This window comes from Lactuca virosa, chromosome 7, assembly GCF_052849685.1.
Source record: "Lactuca virosa cultivar CGN04683 chromosome 7, Lactuca_virosa_CGN04683_v6, whole genome shotgun sequence".
Taxonomy (NCBI): Eukaryota; Viridiplantae; Streptophyta; class Magnoliopsida; order Asterales; family Asteraceae; genus Lactuca; species Lactuca virosa.
In genome coordinates, this window is record NC_136432.1 from 123,222,475 (window position 1) to 123,244,202 (window position 21,728).

General features: G+C 42.4%; 1 long non-coding RNA gene across 1 annotated transcript; it reads right to left on the minus strand.

Moving 5' to 3' along the window:
* Positions 1-15,820: 15,820 nt before the first annotated feature.
* On the minus strand, positions 15,821-16,469 carry LOC145123523 (uncharacterized). Its single transcript, XR_013715175.1, has 3 exons — positions 16,229-16,469; positions 15,945-16,150; positions 15,821-15,875 (listed from the first exon to the last, which is right to left on the minus strand). It is a non-coding gene; the product is annotated as an uncharacterized LOC145123523 (long non-coding RNA).
* Positions 16,470-21,728: the final 5,259 nt, after the last annotated feature.

Sequence of the window (21,728 nt, forward strand, 5' to 3'; positions counted from 1 at the left end):
CAGTTTTCACATCCATTTGCATACTTTATAGTCATAGAAGACAACTATGGAAAGTAATATCCTAATAGACTTGATCTTGGCTACCAGTGAGAAAGTTTCCTCATAATCAATTTGTTAAGTTTGAGAATAACCCTTCACAACCAACCTAACCTTGAATGTGTGCACATTCCCATCCATGCCGGTCTTCTTCTTGAAGATCCACTTGCACCGAACGGTTTTAAGACCGGGTGAAGAACAACTAAATTCCAAAGTTGGTTATTATACACAAACTGAATCTCGCTTTCCATTCCCTCCTTCCACTGGTCAACCTTTGGGCATGCCATCACTTCCTTATAGTTGGATGGTTCATCCACATATTTTTACAATATGATATGATTGTTACTTGATCTAATTGAATAATTGATAATATAAATGAGTAGTAAATGGTTGTGCGTACTAATAAATGAAAGGATGCGATAGGGTCGTGCAAGTTAGTGGTTGTGATAGGTTAAGTGAGAGTTGTGCAAATTAGTAAGTCGTAACCTGTCGTGCCTATCCAAAGCCAAGTACTATTGTACTGTCGTGCCTAGCCAAGTACTATTGTACTACCATGCCTATGCAAATATTATTGTACTACCGTGCCTAGCCAATTAATTTTGTACTGTCATGGTTATCTAAGTACTATTGTACTACCGTGCCTATCCAAGTACTTTTGTGCTACCGTGGTTACCCAAAATGTTATCATACTGCCGAAAGAAATCCTTTAGGAAAGATCTCTCGAGAACACCATACTAGGATTAGAAAGTAAGGATAACAGGAATGGGGTAATGGGGTTATTGTTGGGTTTTAAGCACTATAACACTCCTATGGTGCACATGCAACCCTAGATGCTTTGGATCTATGTTTTCTCTAATTATACATGCATTTTCAATTTTCCAAAGCATACATCCTAACTAGCATACAATAGAGGATATACAATATAAAACTCATAGTTTGATGAATACCTCTTATGTAGTTTGAAGTTCTTGGCCTTTGAAAGCTTTAGCACCTCAAGTGTGATGCCTCTAATGTGTCACGAACACCAAATGAAAGAGGAGGCTTAATAGATGTAACGCCCCATTTCTGGTATGTGATTTAATTAAAGTAATTTTCATTTCTTAAGGGGTACTCGACGAGTCTGTAGCCCGACTCGTCGAGTAGAAGCGGGATGAGCTCGCGATTTAAGTTGGCTACTCGGCGAGTCCATATGTTGGGACTCGGCGAGTCTGCCTGTCTGGATGAAGCCCTAATTTCAAGGGTTTGTACCCTATTTAAACGTCATTATAGCCTCCCACCCCAGCCTCCAGCACCTTTAGAGCATTTCCCCTGTAAACCCTAGCCCCCATTGTTGAGCTTGAGTGTGTTTGTGCTAGTTTGGAAGCTTTGGAAGAGAAGGAAGGAAAGAAGGTCCATAGAAGAGAAAGGAGATCCAAGAGTTAGCTTCCATCTGTTTCTCATTCAGGTAATAAAGTTATTACCTTGTGTATTCCTCCATTAAACCCTCTTTTATGCTTGATATGTCTCTTTTGGAGCCTTATATGATTCAAAACTTGAGATATGGACTCTCCTTTGGATGGAAACCTTAGATCTGGACGTTATTGAACTCCAGGAGCTCATTATAGCCACCTTTATGCAATCATGGCCTTGTTCCAAACCCTAAGTGCTTAGTATTTGATGATTTTTGGTATTTTAGCCTTATACTCTTGTGCATGCACGTAAAGTTGGAAACTTTACGTGTAAAACCAGTCCTAGAAGCTCAGATCTATGATTTGGAAGCACTGAAATCGATTAGAATCGACTGTATAGTAATAGCATGCTTGGGACTCTGCGAGTTGTTCTTCAACTCGGCGAGTTGTTCTTCAGACTCGACGAGTTGTTCATACGACTCGGCGAGCCACAGACTGGACGTGTTCATATGATGAAGGAGAACTCGACGAGTTGTTCATACAACTCGGCGAGTCGAATGAAGTTAGACTCGATGTTAGTATCGAAGAAGAACTCGTCGAGTCCTTGCCAAACTCGACGAGTAGAAGCGAGTAGAGGACTAGAATGGATGATAGGGACTCGGCGAGTTGGCGGCCCAACTCGGCGAGTCCGGTCAACTGGAAGTTGACTTTGACCAGGAAGTTGACTTGACCAGGGGTAAATAGTTATTTTACCCTGAGATTAGTTATCAGTATTTGATTTAGTGTTTATGGGATTTGTAGCCGGGGAGTTCCGGAGCAGCAGTCAGGCAGTTTCAGATTTAGCATCTCGGCAGCCAGCGTTACGAGGTGAGTTCTCCTTCAGTAGGAACGGGTCTACGGCACCAAGGCCGGCCCGTAGTATGATATGATAGTAGCTGAGTGTGGGTGGGACCCGTATCCTATCTTAGCAGAGTGTGGGCGAGGCCCGTATCTCATAGTAGTAGTTGATTATGATGTATGATCAGTAGATTAGCTTTATATGTTGTCTGTGTGATACTTGTATGCTGGGTTTAGTAGTTGAGTGTGGGCGAGGCCCGTATCTCATCATAGCCGAGTGTGGGCGAGGCCCGTATCTCGAAGTATCTGAGCATGGGCGAGGCCCGTATCTCCTAGACAGTGGAGTGTGGGCGAGGCCCGTATCTCCTAGACAGTGGAGTGTGGGCGATGCCCGTATCTCCTAGATAGCGGAATATGGGCGGGGCCCGTATCTCCCAGTTAGCGGAATGTGGGCGAGGCCCGTATCTCCACGAGTGTGGGCGAGGCCCGTATCTCCTAGTTGCATGCTATGTGTAGATGGTATGTGGTAGATTGGGGAGACTCACTAAGCTTCGTGCTTTCTGTTTTCAGTTTTGGTTTCAGGTACTTCCACTAGCACTGGGAAGGGCTCGGGATGATCGCATGGCACACACCACAGTCTTCAGCCTGGGAGTTAGACTCTGATATTTGGATATGATATTTTGACACGAGATTTGATATGTGACATTTGTTATGATATTTTGAGACATAATACTTATGGTTTTATTATGATATTGGATATTATGGTTTTCACAATGAATTAAAAATGAAATATTTTTGAGATGTTACAAGTTGGTATCAGAGCCTTGGTTTGAGGGATTCGGACACGCTTTCGGGTGTGTCTGAACTCAAACTAAGGAAATGGTATAAGGTTTTCGAAAGAATTTTTTTTTTGAAAAGAATTTATGAAAAAGAAACTTAAAAAGAGAAAAGAGTTTTGAAAAAGAGAAAAAGGTGTGGTGCATGCAATCAGCCGAGCTCAAGTAAGTACTCCCAATTTACCCATATAAGTTTATGTTATGATTATAAGTTTTAGTAGAACAGCATGCTAGATTAGGGCTAAGGATCTAGGAGGATGCCTTATGTGCCTGCTTTATGTGCTTCAGCTTTGTATTGAGTAGACAGTAGTAGGATAACCTGTTAGGGTTATGCCTGATAGTATGAGCTTAGCATTGTATGCTAGTACAGTTTCTCGTTATGAGGATGGATATGCTTGAGTAGTTTCATGTGTCTGAATGCGGCTTGCTTTGTGCTTTGTGGGACTCTGAGTGATGGGAGTTAGCCATTAGGTGAATACGTCACGTCACATGTGATCAGGGTCGAATAATCTCAGAGTGCTGGATTTGGCCCTATTGCGCAACTCTTGTTTGAGTCTAACCGTTGTATGGACGAGTCTTTTACTCGAAGGATTATCTGAGTCTCGTCACATGTGATGGTATTCAGGTAATGACTAATTGGCATTACGAGGAGGCCTTCAGCAGCTGAGGACTGGTTTTGGTTGAGTCAGAGATTTCCCTAGGGCAAGCCTAGGATGAGAGTAGCAGAGATCAGTAGTAGTAGTAGTGACTTGGTGGAGTCGAGGCAGTTCTTGAGGAAAGTACGGATAGATGTGGAAGGTAGTATGGGCCAGTACTACTGAAAGCAGAGGATCCGTACTTGAATCAAGGAAGGCCAAGGTGAGACCAGGAAACTTGCAGTAATAGTGATCCCTCAAGATATATCAGTATTTCTGATGTTTGTCGCTATGTGTTTCAGAATGGTGGTTTTACGCTCTAGTCCAGCGGTCGACAGTTCAGGTGCCGGAGAGGGATCAGGTTCAGGCTCGGGAGTCGAGCATTTGGATGAGCAGACCCGAGAGTTCATCTCTTCAGAGGTCACGCGTAGCATACTTGAGCAGACTCCTGTGATCTTTGGATTGGTCAAGGAGGGTATCCTAGAGCTTCTGGATGAGAAGCTGGGCTCGTTCCATACTGAGATAGCGGCCATGATGGGATATCGCACGTTGACATTCAGAGAGTTCCGGGCTTGTGGAGCTCCAGATTACCAGGGGGCCCGAGACCCCATTGCGAGTACCAGATGGTTGGCTGATGTGGCCAACGCTTTCCGCACTAGCAGATGTCCCGAGGGGGACAAGGTCCGACTTGCATCCTGTCTATTGAAGGGGAGGGCACGTGATTGGATGGAGGAGGTCGGACATGTCATTGGGGATGATGCAGCCCTTGATGCTATGACCTGGACAGATTTTGTGGCCCGGTTCAGGGCCGAGTTCGCACCTGTCATTGAGGTGCAGCAGCTTGCTAGGGAGTTCCAGGATCTCCAGCAGACGACGGAGACAGTGGTGGAGATTACCGCCAAGTTCAGGGAGAGGGCTCTTCTCGTTCCTCAGTATGCAGCTGATGAGGAAATGAAGAAGACCCTTTATCATGAGATGTTGCGGAGTGATATCCGCCAGTTTGTGAGTCGGTCCAGCTGTAAAACGCTGGATGACATGATTGTGAGGGCTCGTGAGAGGGAAATTGATCTTGAGATGGAAAGAAAGAGGAAACCAGAGGTAGTGTCTAGTTCAGATGGTTCTGCCAAAAGGCCCAAGACAGATTCCCGAGGGAAGGGCCAGCAGGGCCGAGGCCGCTGCGACAAGTGTGGTAGGTCGCACGATGGGGCGTGCAGGGCAGGGAGTTCGGGCTGCTTCAAATGCAACCGATTAGGACATATGAGCAGGGATTGTACTGCTACTTCTACTGTTACTACCATGTCACTTTCTGATCTGATTTGTTTTCAATGCAATCAGAGGGCCCATAAGAGGTCCCAGTGCCCGAGCTTAGCAGCAGCAGGGAAGGTGGCGGCACCTGCCCCTGCTACATTGAGGATTACAGACGGCCGTCAGGGTCGGACAGAGGCACCAGTGGCGAAGAGCAGAGCCTTTCAGCTGACGGCAGAGGAGACGCGAGCGACTCCTGATGTGGTGACAGGTATGTATTTTCCTCTTATCTCTGTTTTTGATATAGTTTGTTTCTCATGATTATGTGTCTGTGTATAGGGTCGTTCTTAGTGAACGGCATTTCAGCTATAGTATTGTTTGACTCGGGGGCTACCCGATCATTTGTCTCGCTTGCGCTTAGCAAGCGGTTTTGCAGAGCTCCAGGGGAGCTGGATTTCCCGCTCGAGGTTGAGATAGCTGATGACAGGATCGTCAGGGTCGCGAGGGTACATAGGGGGTGTTCGCTGCAGTTATTTGATGAGCAGTTTTCAGTAGATCTGGTTCCCATTCCCCTGCGAGGGAATAAGGTTATACTGGGTATGGATTGGCTGAGCCCCAATGGGGCAGTGATTGATTGTGAGCTGCAGTTAGTGAGGGTTCACACTCCCACTGGGGGAGAGTTAGTGATTCAGGGCGAGAGGCCACAGTGCGGACCGATTCTGTGTTCAGCAGCGAGAGCGAGACGCTACGTTCAGCAGGGTTGCGCAGGGTACGTCGCCTATGTCATAGATGCCCGGGAGAAGGGTAAGGCGACAGTTGACGATGTGCCAGTAGTACGAGAGTACCCGGAAGTATTCCCAGAGGATTTGCCTGGAATACCTCCGGAGAGACAGGTCAAATTTCGGATTGATCTGGTTCCTGGTGCGGCTCCGATAGCCAAGGCACCGTATCGGCTGGCTCCTCCCGAGATGCAGGAGTTGTCTATGCAGCTGCAGGAGCTGCTAGACAAAGGATTTATCAGGCCGAGCAGTTCACCATGGGGAGCCCCGATCCTGTTCGTGAGGAAGAAGGACGGGTCGCACCATATGTGCATAGATTACCGGGAGCTAAACAAGGTAACGGTGAAGAACCGTTACCCACTCCCGAGGATAGACGATTTATTTGACCAGCTTCAGGAAGCATCTTGGTTCTCCAAGATTGATCTACGGTCAGGATATCACCAGATGCGGGTCAGGGATGAGGATGTGCAGAAGACCGCTTTTAGGATCCGCTATGGACATTATGAGTTTGTGGTGATGCCGTTCGGGCTCATCAACGCTCCAGCCGCGTTCATGGATCTCATAAACCGCGTATGCAGACCGATGCTGGATCGGTCTGTGATAGTGTTCATTGATGACATCTTGGTTTATTCCAAGACTCAGGAGCAGCATGAGGAGCACCTGAGAGAGGTGCTGGAGACGCTGAGGAGGGAGAGACTTTTCGCAAAGTTCTCCAAGTGCGAGTTCTGGTTGTGAGAGGTGCAGTTCCTTGGACACCTCGTCAACCAGAAGGGTATACTTGTAGATCCGGCCAAGATAGAGGCAGTGATGCAGTGGGAGGTCCCGAGGTCTCCAACTGAGATTCGGAGCTTCCTAGGACTGGCAGGGTATTACAGGAGATTCATCCAGGACTTCTCCAAGATAGCAGTTCCACTTACCCGACTGACTAGGAAGTCGATGGTGTTTTGCTGGGGGCCTGAGCAGCAGGCAGCATTTGAGACCCTCAGACAGCGATTGTGCGAGGCACCGATACTTACCCTGCCAGAAGGAGTGGATGACTTTGTAGTCTATTGTGATGCTTCGATCACAGGGATGGGAGCAGTGTTGATGCAGCGAGGGCATGTGATAGCTTATGCCTCTAGACAGTTGAAGCCTCACGAGGCTAACTATCTGACACATGATTTAGAGCTGGGGGCAGTGGTGTTTGCCCTCAAGATTTGGAGACATTACCTCTATGGGGTCCGCTGTACCATTTACACGGATTACAAGAGTCTGAGGTACCTCATGGGCCAGCCGAATTTGAATATGAGGCAGCGTCGATGGTTAGATGTGGTAAAGGACTACGATTGTGAGATCCTTTATCATCCGGGCAAGGCCAACGTTGTGGCCGACGCCTTGAGCCGCAAGGCGATGGCGGCACCGATTAGAGATATATGTCTGAGGATGACGGTGATTAGTCCATTGTTGGAACAGATTAGAGAGGCACAGGTCGAGGGCCTGAAGGAGGAGAGGCAGAAGTGTGAGAGGATTGTGGGCCGAGTAGCTTCTTTCGACTATGACAGTCGAGGATTGTTGACCCTTCATGGGAGAGTCTGGGTGCCGTATTGGGGAGGAGTACGGAAGGTGTTGATGGATGACGCCCACAAGTCCCGGTTCTCCATCCATCCAGGGGCGACGAAGATGTATAGAGATCTTCGACCCGATTATTGGTGACCCTGCATGAAGCGGGACGTAGCCTGGTACATACAGAGATGCCTGACCTGCAGGAAGGTCAAGGCAGAACACCAGAGACCCCACGACAAGATGCAGCCGTTGGACATTCTAATGTGGAAATGGGAGGATATCACTATGGATTTCATCACTAAGCTTCCCAGGACCACACGTGGAGTTGACTCGATTTGGGTCATAGTGGATCGACTGACCAAGAGCACGCATTTCATACCGATTCAGGAGAGCATATCGGCCGAGAAGCTAGCCGATATTTATGTGCGCGAGGTAGTGGCACGACATGGAGTGCCTGTATCAGTAGTATCAGATCGAGACGTCCGGTTCACTTCCTGGTTTTGGAAGCGGTTTCATGACGAGATGGGGACTCATCTTCACTTCAACACCGCTTTCCACCCTCAGACGGATGGACAGAGCGAGAGAACGATTCAGACTCTCGAGGACATGCTTCGGGCATGTGTACTGGATTTCGGTGGCAGTTGGGATACGTATCTTCCGTTAGCAAGATTTTCGTATAACAACAGCTATCATTCCAGTATAGACCGACCTCCCTTCGAGATGCTTTACGGGAGGAAGTGCAGGACCCCAATCTGTTGGGGTGAGGTCGGTTAACGAGTCATAGAGAGTACAGAGGTGGTACTCAAGACCACAGAGTTGATCCAGCAGGTCCGTAGCAGACTGCAGACTGCGTAGAGTCGGCAGAAGAGTTACGCCGACAGGAGGCGTTCGGATTTGGAGTTTCAGGTGGGCGATATGGTCCTCCTGAAGGTATCACCCTGGAAGGGTGTTATCAGGTTCCGGAAGAGGGGCAAGTTGGGCCCCAGGTTCATTGGTCCGTTTAGGGTTTTGGCCCCGGTGGGTCGGGTTGCTTATCGGTTGGATCTTCCAGCAGAGCTTAGCCAGATCCACAACACTTTCCATGTTTCTCAGTTGAGGAAGTGTTTGGCGGACGAGTCAGCAGTGGTACCCTTGGAGGATATTCAGGTTGATAGCAGCCTGAATTATATCGAGAGGCCAGTTGCGATCTTAGATCGGAGGACGAAGACCTTGAGGAATAAGGTGGTCCAGTTAGTGAAGGTGCAATGGCAGCACCGGAAGGGTTCAGAGTGGACATGGGAGGCCGAGGAGGAAATGAGGGAGCATTACCCAGAGATATTTTTAGAGTCAGCAGCAACAGACTTCGAGGACAAAGTCTAAGTTCAGTGGGGGAGAGTTGTAACGCCCCATTTCTGGTATGTGATTTAATTAAAGTAATTTTCATTTCTTAAGGGGTACTCGACGAGTCTGTAGCCCGACTCGTCGAGTAGAAGCGGGATGAGCTCGCGATTTAAGTTGGCTACTCCGCGAGTCCATATGTTGGGACTCGGCGAGTCTGCCTGTCTGGATGAAGCCCTAATTTCAAGGGTTTGTACCCTATTTAAACGTCATTATAGCCTCCCACCCCAGCCTCCATCACCTTTAGAGCATTTCCCCTGTAAACCCTAGCCCCCATTGTTGAGCTTGAGTGTGTTTGTGCTAGTTTGGAAGCTTTGGAAGAGAAGGAAGGAAAGAAGGTCCATAAAAGAGAAAGGAGATCCAAGAGTTAGCTTCCATCTGTTTCTCATTCAGGTAATAAAGTTATTACCTTGTGTATTCCTCCATTTAACCCTCTTTTATGCTTGATATGTCTCTTTTGGAGCCTTATATGATTCAAAACTTGAGATATGGACTCTCCTTTGGATGGAAACCTTAGATCTGGACGTTATTGAACTCCAGGAGCTCATTATAGCCACCTTTATGCAATCATGACCTTGTTCCAAACCCTAAGTGCTTAGTATTTGATGATTTTGGGTATTTTAGCCTTATACTCTTGTGCATGCACGTAAAGTTGGAAACTTTACGTGTAAAACCAGTCCTAGAAGCTCAGATCTATGATTTGGAAGAACTGAAATCGAATAGAATCGACTGTATAGTAATAGCATGCTTGGGACTCGGCGAGTTGTTCTTCAACTCGGCGAGTTGTTCTTCAGACTCGACGAGTTGTTCATACGACTCGGCGAGCCACAGACTGGACGTGTTCATATGATGAAGGAGAACTCGACGAGTTGTTCATACAACTCGGCGAGTCGGATGAAGTTAGACTCGATGTTAGTATCGAAGAAGAACTCGTCGAGTCCTTGCCAAACTCGACGAGTAGAAGCGAGTAGAGGACTAGAATGGATGATAGGGACTCGGCGAGTTGGCGGCCCAACTCAGCGAGTCCGGTCAACTGGAAGTTGACTTTGACCAGGAAGTTGACTTGACCAGGGGTAAATAGTTATTTTACCCTGAGGTTAGTTATCAGTATTTGATTTAGTGTTTATGGGATTTGTAGCCGGGGAGTTCCGGAGCAGCAGTCAGGCAGTTTCAGATTTAGCATCTCGGCAGCCAGCGTTACGAGGTGAGTTCTCCTTCAGTAGGAACGGGTCTACGGCACCAAGGCCGGCCCGTAGTATGATATGATAGTAGCTGAGTGTGGGCGGGACCCGTATCCTATCTTAGCAGAGTGTGGGCGAGGCCCGTATCTCATAGTAGTAGTTGATTATGATGTATGATCAGTAGATTAGCTTTATATGTTGTCTGTGTGATACTTGTATGCTGGGTTTAGTAGTTGAGTGTGGGCGAGGCCCGTATCTCATCATAGCCGAGTGTGGGCGAGGCCCGTATCTCGAAGTATCTGAGCATGGACGAGGCCCGTATCTCCTAGACAGTGGAGTGTGGGCGAGGCCCGTATCTCCTAGACAGTGGAGTGTGGGCGATGCCCGTATCTCCTAGATAGCGGAATATGGGCGGGGCCCGTATCTCCCAGTTAGCGGAATGTGGGCGAGGCCCGTATCTCCACGAGTGTGGGCGAGGCCCGTATCTCCTAGTTGCATGCTATGTGTAGATGGTATGTGGTAGATTGGGGGGACTCACTAAGCTTCGTGCTTTCTGTTTTCAGTTTTGGTTTCAGGTACTTCCACTAGCACTGGGAAGGGCTCGGGATGATCGCATGGCACACACCACAGTCTTCAGCCTGGGAGTTAGACTCTGATATTTGGATATGATATTTTGAGACATAATACTTATGGTTTTATTATGATATTGGATATTATGGTTTTCACAATGAATTAAAAATGAAATTTTTGGGTAGTATTTTTGGGATGTTACAATAGAATAAGCTAGTTAGCTCAAAATCGATTATCAAACTCTTAGAATGATGTGGCAACCGATTTTGGCTCTAGGGGTGTCCTTTTATAGTGTTACAAATGCTAGGGTTACATCCATGCAAACCCTAATGCACCATGACCTTTCATATTACTTAGGCTCCATGGGTTAAACCTCAATGGACTATCCATGTTGGTTTAGCCCATCCTAATTAACCATGGATCTTTGGCCCACACTATAAGAATCATTGATTTACTTAATCAGTCCCTATATATTTAATTAGTCTCTTTTGATCACTAAATTAATTCCTAACAAATTCTTGATCAATACTAATTAAATAATATGATTTCTCTATTAATATATTATACTTATAATATATTAATAAATCACAAATAGCCTTATTCTCAAAAGTCCATCCTATCAAATTGCACTGGTGAAGGCAACCCAAAAGGACCATGCTACAATCGGGTCAAGTACATCCCAGTTATAGTTATGGGCTTAGACACCTAATACAACAGTCTCCCACTTGGATATGTCTAATAACTATAGCTGCCAATGCGACTTCAGGATCTGATTAGCAATCGTAGCTTTCAAAAGCCGCTGTCGACTCTAACCCAGTCAGTGACACGTCCTCTAGATAAGGGATCATATATTCCTCTGTTCTTCAAGATGTCATGCGGACAAATACATGGAACATAGTCATACTTATTGTCCTGTAGTTTGTTTCCCGATTTACGATTCGTCTGACATAGAACATAACTGAACACATCAATTTAGTTCTGACCGGGCCCGACACATAAGTCAAAACAAATCATCGAGGGGCCCAAGATATCGCTTTTAATCCTCTTAGGATAAAAGGAACAGATAAATTTCGACATTATATGCTTGTACTAACTACTCATTAAATCATGCACAACGATACGTTTTATAACATCAAGTTACTGATGCACTTTTCGTATCATCAATGCACAAACAACTCATAGTCAACAACTCATATATCTTGTTTTGAAGATTATATGATATTATCATCTCACAATCACTCGTGATAAATTCCATGAAGTGATTCAGGTGAGCGTGGGTTTAATCCAATGCTCAAATCTTATTTCAGGAGCACTCATGAATGGTGTAGCAAACTTTTGCTATGTCTAACGCCTTAGACAATCTACAAGCCAACTCATGATGGTCTAGCATCATAACCTACTTCCAATGTATGATCGACTGTGGATAGTTTGAATAATCTTATTATTCTAGAAGTTAAAACATGCAAAGGTGAAACAATAGTAAATAATTGACACAAGACAACAACTTTACTTATAAATAAAACTCCTTTTATTTAATCATTAGATGTCAATTATAGTTTAGCTATTACAAGTTTCAAACATTTATCTAATCACTAAAACTAATATCGTCCATTAGCCCAATGCCCCTTGCATGATGCAAGTGCCTAACCCTACTCAGTCCCTTCGTGAGGGGATCTCGTGGGTTGTCCTCTGACGATATCCTCTTCACAACGAGGTGTCCTTCTTCTACTTGATGTCTTATGAAATGGTAATTTCTGTCGATATGCCTGGATATACCATGATCTCTCGGTTCCTTGGTTAAGGCAACCGCCCCTTCATTATTACAGAAAATCTCCACAGGCTCCTTTATGGCTGACACAACTCCAAGGTCTCTAATAAAGTTCTTCAACCATATCGCCTCTTTCGATGCTTCGCTCGCTGCAATGTAATCTGATTCACACGTTGAATCAACTACAATCTCTTGCTTGAAACTTTTCTATGTTACTGCTCCTCCATTTAGGGTAAACACCCAGCCCGAATGAGAGCGCAAATTATCTTCTTCGGTCTGAAAACCGACGGCGCAATACCCTATCACTCTTAAGTCATCACTCCCACCGAGGGTAAGAATCCAGTCCTTAGTCTTCCGCAGGTACTTAAGAATGTTCTTAGCTGCAGTCCAGTGAGCTCTACCAGGATTCCCTTGATATCTGCTGACCATGCTCAAAGAAAAGGCCACATCAGGGCGAGTACAAGTCATAGCATACATGATCGAGCCAACTGCGGAAGCATATGGTACTCGAGTCATCTCCGCTAACTCAGCCTCTATACTCAGACTTTGAGTCTTACTCAGTTTGGTATTGCTTTGGATAGGTAAGTCACCTTTATTGGAGTTCTCCATGCTGAAACGTTTCAACACCTTGTCCAAGTAGGTACTTTGACTAAGTCCTATTAGTCTTTTACTCCTGTTTCTCAATATCCTTATCCCTAGAATATAGGCAGCTTCTCCAAGGTCCTTCATAGAGAAACACTTCCCAAGCAAGGACTTAATTTCCTGCAAGGTTGGAATGTCGTTTCCTATGAGAAGTATGTCATCCACATACAAAACCAGAAAGCTAACTATACTCCCACTGGCTTTGACATATACGTAGGACTCATGCTCGCTTCTCGAAAATCCAAACTCTTTGACTTTCTCATCGAAACAAAGATTCCATCTGCGAGATGCTTGTTTCAATCAATAGATGGATTTCTCAAGCTTACACACTCTATTAGGGTACTTTGCATTGAAAAAACCCTCTGGCTGACACATGTAAACATCTTCAACCAACTTTCCATTAAGAAAAGCGGTTTTGACATCCATTTGCCATATTTCATAGTCATCAAATGCAGTTATGGCTAGCATAACCCTTATAGATTTAATCTTCGCTACTGGTGAGAAGGTCTCATCATAGTCAACTCCCTGAGTTTGAGTAGATCCTTTCGCAACCAGTCACGCCTTATATGTGTGTACTTTCCCATCCATTTCGGTCTTCTTCTTGAAGATCCATTTGCACCCGAATGTCTTACGACCCGATACATTGTCAACCAAGTTCCAAACTTGATTGTCATACATGGACTGAATCTCGCTGTCCATTGCCTCTTTCCATTTAGCAGACTCGGGGCCTGCCATGGCTTCCTTGTAGTTGTTAGGTTCATCCAGATTTATCAGTGTGCTATCACTGATAAATGTATCACCCTCAGATGTTATATGCAAACCATATAACATAGGTGGAACACTAACTCTACTGGAACGTCTCAGAGGTACGGACTGGTCAATCGGTTCAACAGGAGTTTCCTCCTCGGGTTGATCGCCAGTGTTTGAGGTTCCTTCATCACTTAACTCTTGACGCCCTTCAAGGTCAATTTGCCTCTCACCGTCCTCTTGGCATATGAGTTCTCTCTCTCTCTCTCTCTCTCTCTCTCTCAATCGAAAGACTCCTTTCCTCGCAACGAAGACAACATTGTCACTCGGTCTATAGAAGAGATATCCAAATGATTTGTGTTGGTAGCCGATGAAAATACATCGCTCCCTACGAGGTTCGAGCTTGTCGTGAGTTTCTTTTCTCACAAAAGCCTCGCAACCCCAAAATTTGATGTGATCCAACAAGGGAACCTTCCTTGTCTACATGTCGTGAGGTGTTTTGGCAAACTTCTTAGTAAGGACTAGATTAAGGATATGGGCGGCAGTCTCTAAGGCATACCCCCAGAATGAGATAGGTAACGAAGCTCGACTCATCATAGAACGAACCATGTCCAAAAAGGTTCGATTGCGCCTCTCAGCCACATCATTCAACTGCAGTGTCCTGGGTGGCGTCAACTGTGAAAGTATTCCACATTCCTTAAGATAATCTAGGAACTCGATACTAAGATACTCTCCTCCTCGATCGGATCGCAACATCTTTATCTTCCTGCCCAATTGATTCTCCACTTCTTGCTTAAACTCTTTGAACTTTTCAAAGGTTTCTGACTTATGCTTGATTAAGTAGATATAGCCATATCTGCTGTAATCATCAGTAAAAGTCACATAGAAGCGGTTAGCATCCCTTGTGGCGGTTCTGAAGGGTCCACACACATCAGTGTGTATGAGATCCAAAAAACCTTCACCCCTTTCACAAGTACCAGTGAAGGGTGACTTGGTCATCTTTCCAAGCAAACAAGATTCACAAGTGTCATCCGACATCAAGTCGAATGACTCCAAGACTCCAGCCTTTTGGAGTTGGCCTATGCGCTTATTGTTGACATGTCCAAGTCGACAATGCCACAAGCATGCCTTGTCCAAAACATTGGACGAATCAATATTCAACACATTATTTCCTAGGTTATCTACAACCATCACAGTTTCATATATACCATTACAAGGTAATGCGTCAAAATAAAATGTACAATTATAATAAGCATTAATACGACCAACTTCATTATTAAAAGAAAAGGTAAAACCTTGTTTATACAAACTGCAACATTGATACATGAGTTGCTTGTCAGCATGTTTATTTTGTTCCTATAAAATTGCCTTTAATGCATGAGGAAAGATTTAAGCGAACATCAAGGTAAATATCAATATAGACTTAACATACAATCTCACCTCATTCATGCGAAAAAATAGACTTTCAAACACACGAGGTGTCAATCCTTGTTGATCACTATATAACTCCTCTTCCAACAATGCATTGGATGGACCCCATATAGTGTAGCTCTTTCCACTCCCAGGCTACTCAATTTTTTATGGTGTGTAATTAGTATAAGTAGCCATGAAAACGAAAGAAAGTTATTACATTTATAGCCAGCACAAGGAAGACAAACTATACCTGCCCATATGCAAACACATAGCTATTAAATCCAGCAACACAATTTTCAACAAGGGGAGCTCCTTTACGACCCCAACTATTGTCCAACACATGAGATTTCATTAATCAAAAAAGACAAAACAACCGAATATTTTGTCCAACACATGAACTACAAACTACAAAACTTGTTATTGTATTGTATATTGAAAAAAATGATACCGAATCAGAATCAAATTGTACCTAAGTGTTAAGCAGTGAGCCACTGACCGGAGAAACCGCCTGAAGGGGATACCAACGTCGTGAGATGATAGAATCGACAGATGACGTGAGTGCTGAAAAATCATTCTGTAGTCTCCCGCGTTTTAGGGACAATCCCGCAAAGGGTACTTCGGTCTTTATGAGTTTTGTCCCATGTATGTACCATGCATGAATCTAACGAACTGGTCAAGTTCTGAGAAGCATAATGTTGTATCAAGCAAGGGCAAAATGGGAAGTGGTGGTTTATAATTAAAAAACACAAAATGATGATGATCCGGATCATTACTCGGTTTTGCAGTCTCAAGTAATATCATCAACACTTCCTTATCAAAACATGGAAACACATTTTCACCAGCTACACATAAACCTTCCTCCCAAGTTGAATTCAATACCTGTAAAAATCAAAATCAATAAAGATTCTATACCATCATTCTAAAGATAAAAAAAAGTCAACAAATAACCTGCCAAGTCAACCCTTCTGGATCATGATTTTCTTTACTAGAAAGATTAAGATTCGATCCTGGACACACAAACTTCACTGCAACCGAGTGTTTCTTAAGAACCTTAAAAGTCTGGAGTATCCATCATGGTTATCAGGGTTATAATATCCACCTGTCAACTCAGCTGCATGGCTTTTAGATCTATACCACCAATAAACAGCTGGAATCTAGACAAAAAATTTATAAAATTTTCATATGATTGAATCTCATATACTAAATTTCAAGATTTTTACTAAAGTATTTACCTTAACAAGTATCTGTATTTTTTCAAATGCTAGGGTTGCAAGAGAGAGGATAGTATTGGCATGATCTATTAAGAATTGGGAATACCATTGAACGAAGAATCTCCCATAATGGCTTCCATAATCACCATGTTCACAAAAGAAACCAGTTTCTTGTGGACTCGAATTGTAGTCACCACAATTTTCAGGTCCTCTACCCCAAAAAGTTTGACCACGAAGACTTGAAGATTTGACTAAATTTTGTTGCATGAAAGTCTACTTTTTGTGTAAAAGTCTACTTTTTGTGTTGGCAGTACCGGTAGAGCTTCAGGACATGGTAAGAATGTAAACTGTGATAGTCTCCGATCTCTTCAGGTAGATCACAAATAATTTCAACATGATAAGAATAAGAATGATAATAATTTAATCAATTAAGATGTGTCACACATACAAATCCGTTGAAAATATGGCATGTCTAATAGAGAATTTAACCTTAAACTTATTATCAGAACACATTTCAAGAGTCTGCTTTCATGACACTTCAATTCGCTAAAAAACTTGTTTTTATGGATTCTATCTTTACAAATATCTTAAGTGGCCAACACAACTCCTTGAAAACATATTTGATTTAATTAGTTAGGGGTTTTGACGTGTTTGTTGTTTATATTCATGAATGTGCTATCAAAGAATTGTAAATGATGCTTTTTAAATTATAGATAAAATATACATAGAAATCTATCATAGAATTATTATATACACCAATCAAGAACATCAATTATACTATAACATTTGACCAAAGGAACAAAAAACCCCAATAATTGTGTAATTTTCAGGTCGTAAAGTATGCATATGTAAGCTAAAGATTAAGGCTTATAATCATAAGATCATCAGGACCCCCCAGTGTAATTGTACCCCAGAAGGAGAAATCAGGTAAGAAATCTTCACAAATAGACAAGAACAGAAAAACCTTACACTGGGTAATCGATGTAATTGCAACCAATAAGCATACCTCGAAGCCGAATATCGTGTTCCACTGGGAGACTAGCTAACACCGAAATAATTAAAGAGGAGCACTGTAAAACCAAAAAGCTTTGATCGATTGGGGCATAAACACAGTCATATTGGGGGAACTCTGAATTTAACATGCAGGCAGGCCATCACTCCAGCACGGAAGAAAATGGCAGCTGATTTGGATCTTCAAATCCAAGGAAAGTAGATCAGGGCCGCTACTTCGCAGCTAAAAACGTCGGTTAATAAGTAAAGCTAAACAACCCAAAAAAAGTAGAATTAGGGTTTTATCAACATCCGAGTAGATTACAATAATTACATTCTATAAATCAAGCAGAAATTGGGGGCTTATAAGGAAAAATAAACTCCTTAATTGAGTTGTAACACCCGAGTAGCTGTGAAACCTCTTAATCTGAACAAAATTACATTAATTACACAATAGTCTCTCAGGTAGGTGTTTGAAACCATTAGGCAACATATCGTTGGCCCGCTTTCGGCGACTGTACAACCCATCAATAGTAGAACTAAATAAAATCAACAGAAATTATAGGATTGGTGATGATATTATGGTATATATATATATATATATATATATATATATATATATATATATATATATATATATATATATATATATATAGAGAGAGAGAGAGAGAGAAAGATAGAAAATAAAGATGGAAATAAGGTAGAGGATAACAATGACGGCCTTTCAAACTTTTGGGATTTTCGTTTCCCCCCAGCTGCAAAAGAAGAGAACGCGCCTTTCATTAAAAAAAAGCGACATTTCTAGACGACACCCATTTTTAAATAAGTGCCCTCCGTGTTTTTAATTTTTTTGTTGGACATTAATTTTAGGGCACACACAAAAGCATGTCCTCTATCCTTCAAATTTTAGAATAGATAACATTATTTTTAGGGCACACGCTTTTGCGTATCGTAAATCACCGCGTGTCATTGTTTGCGCGTCATTAAAGGGCTGTTTTCTAGTAGTGGTAACAACAATTATTCAATTCTAACTCTAACCCACTACTAAGCAATAAAGAATAAACTCCAATCTTGGTGACAGTCGAAATTTTCCTATTTCCCATGATTAAGTTTATCTTCCCGTGCTCCACATCCTTACTTCCTTTTAGTCTCTGCACATCAGAACAAATGTGAAATCCACAACCTGTATCAAGGACCCAAGAATTAGCATGTGATGAGTTATTAGAAAGAATAGTGTAAATACCTGCGAAGGTGGGCTTTATCTTCCCATCCTTAATATCCTGCAAGTATTTGGGGAAGCTTCGATCCAGTGCCCTTTTTCATGACAATGGAAGCACTCTGCATCCTTTGGATTGGTAGAGGGATTAGCAGAACCAGCTTTGGTCCCACTGGAAGAGGATCCATAAAGAGACTTTCCCTTACGGCTCTTAGAAGGAGCCTACCTCTTCTTCCCTTTCCTATGTCTAATTGCCAGAACAGGGGCAGTGGGAGTAGGAGTAGGTACAACCGACTTGCCTTTCAAGTTGCTTTCTACAGTTCTTAGAAGGCCTTGAAGCTTGATAAGAGTGACCTCCTCCTTGTTCATATGATAGGTCATTTTGAACTGATCATAACAAGAAGATAACGAATGTAGGATGATGTCAATGGCCAACTCTTCATCGAAGTTGACATATAACTTCAGCAAGTGGTCTACATATCTCTGCATCTTTTGCAAGTGGGCCGTGATGGACTCTTTATCCTTCAATTTGGTTGTGATCATGGAGGTAATGATCTCATACCTCTCCTGCCGAGCACTTTGATGGTACCTTTCCATCAAATCTTGGTGCATTTCGAAGGGCCAGAAGTCCTCATAGGACTTTTGAAGCTTGACAGTCATGGTAGCAATCATAATACACGACACCTTTGTCGCGTGCCTCTCATGAACCCTGTATTCCTCGATTTGTTCGGGAGTAGCAGTTTGTTCATCAATCTCCTTCAGCTCTTTATCTAGGACATATTCTTTGTCCTCATAGCGAAGGGCCATATGAATGTTTCTTATCCAATCGTTAAAGTTTGACCCATCGAAGATAGTTCTCCCAACCAAATTCATGAAGGAGAATGAGCTAGAAGGGTTTGAACCTGAAGCATTGTTTGGGATAAACATCTGAAAAGAAATAAGAACAAAGTTTAGATTAGATGAGAATCCTTAATATCACACCCAAATGAAATATTAAAGCTAGGACCCAATACCATATTTTACAATTCAGAAGAGGGATGCCGTAATCCAATTGCAAAATATTTTAAGGTAGGTAAATGACGATTTACCAATTTCCACTATGAAAAACGAAATTGAATATTAAGTTTTAATTGGATTGAAATTCCTAGATTCTTTTGAGATTCATTGAACTTTTCAATGACATGTTTAAATCTCGATTGTGCCTTTCAAGTTTGTGACTGGGATGCCGAGGATCACAAACAAGGTGTGAATAACCATGAAAATGTGTTTAGTACTCTTAATGTTACAAATCACCTAATCAATATGATGGTTAACCACACACGCTCCATTGATCTATGATTTACATCAAGCTACCCTTTGCCACTCTTGCCAGTCCCGGATTAGTGTGTCGATTAACCACACACGCTCCACTAACGACTTAGCAATGTGCAAAGTGCAATTTCATGGATAGCACCATGTTCACATTTTTCCTAAAGTAACTAAGATTGGGAATTTAATAAAAGTTTATTTACTTTATAATTATCATTATACTTATAACGAGAATTAATGTCTTATCCTACCCGTTCGGCTAACGACCCTCCACCAGTCAAGGAAGCGGTGGGTGAGAGTGGACACCCATTAAACCACCATTTTATAGGCAGTAACCTTATACCCCCTTATAGGCTGGCTTCGTGAATGAGGCCTACTAATGGTAAGACTGACTTGTCTTATATATATATATATATATATATATATATATATATATATATATTATTAAACTTTTAATATTATAATAGTATAATGGTTGAATTTTAAACTTTTAAAATTCTAAGGTTTGGAATTAAATGTTTCATTAGTGAGACTTTACAAATTCCAAAACTTGAGGGCAAGTTTTGTAACTTTCAAGACTTTTGGTTTCCATATGAAAACTTATAAGTTTTAATGTTCTTGAATGAGACTCTTCACATAACTTGAGGACAAGTTACAAAAACTCATTTCAAGAACAACTTTAGATCAATTTTAACTAAGAACATTATCATATAATTTCACTATTGATCGAATCTAACTCATAGCAAGACAATTCATATCAAATAATACAAATAATATCTTTATTATCTTAAAATTTGACAATTGTCCTTTAATTGGACGAGGATCATCATTACTAAATCAGAAAATACATTTTTTATGATTACAAAACAGTTTGTGGTAATGATCCTAGTCCAATTCTGGCCAAAAACTCGAAATTCTGCAACCAGAACCATCTACTCGACGAGTGCATGATCATGACTCGTCGAGTTGCCCTTTTACTGAGTGGACTCGTCGAGTCAGCCAGTGGACTCGGCGAGTTCATCAGTCAGAGGCCAGAAAATCGATTTTTTCAACTTTGAAAAATTGCAAGCATCAAATATAACAGAAAACAATCCTAGGCTCTGATACAATTATTGGGTTTTAAGCACTATAACACTCTTATGGTGTACATGCAACCCTAGATGCTTTGGATCTATGTTTTCTCTAATTATACACGCATTTTCAATTTTCCAAAGCATACATCCTAACTAGCATACACTAGAGGATATACAATATAAAACTCATAGTTTGATGAATACCTCTTATGTAGTTTGAAGTTCTTGGCCTTTGAAAGCTTTAACACCTCAAGTGTGATGCCTCTAATGTGTCACAAACAGCAAATGCAAGAGGAGGCTTGAGAGAATAAGCTAGTTAGCTCAAAATCGATTATCAGACTCTTAGAATAATGTGGCAACCGATTTTGGCTCTAGGGGTGTCCTTTTATAGTGTTACAATTGCTAGGGTTACATCCATCCAAACCCTAATGCACCATGACCTTTCATATTACTTAGGCTCCATGGGTTAAACCTCCATGGACTATCCATATTGGTTTCTCCCATCCTAATTAACCATGGATCTTTGACCCACACTATAAGAATCATTGATTTACTTAATCAGTCCCCGTATATTTAATTAGTGTCTTTTGATCACTAAATTAATTCCAAATTAATTATTGATCAATACTAATTAAATAATATGATTTCTCTATTATTATATTATACTTATAATATATTAATAAATCACAAATAGCCTTATTCTGAAAAGTCCATCCTATCAAATTGCACTGGTGAAGGCAACCCAAAAGGATCATGCTACAATCGGGTCAAGTACATCCCAGTTATAGTTATGGGCTTAGACACCTAATCGAACAGTTATTTGAATGCTGAAGAATGTATACTTAAATATTATAATATTGTGGGTTGAAAACCCTATGTGTCTCACCAGGTTTCCCTACCTGAAGCACTCAGTTTATTTGAATCACAGGTTATT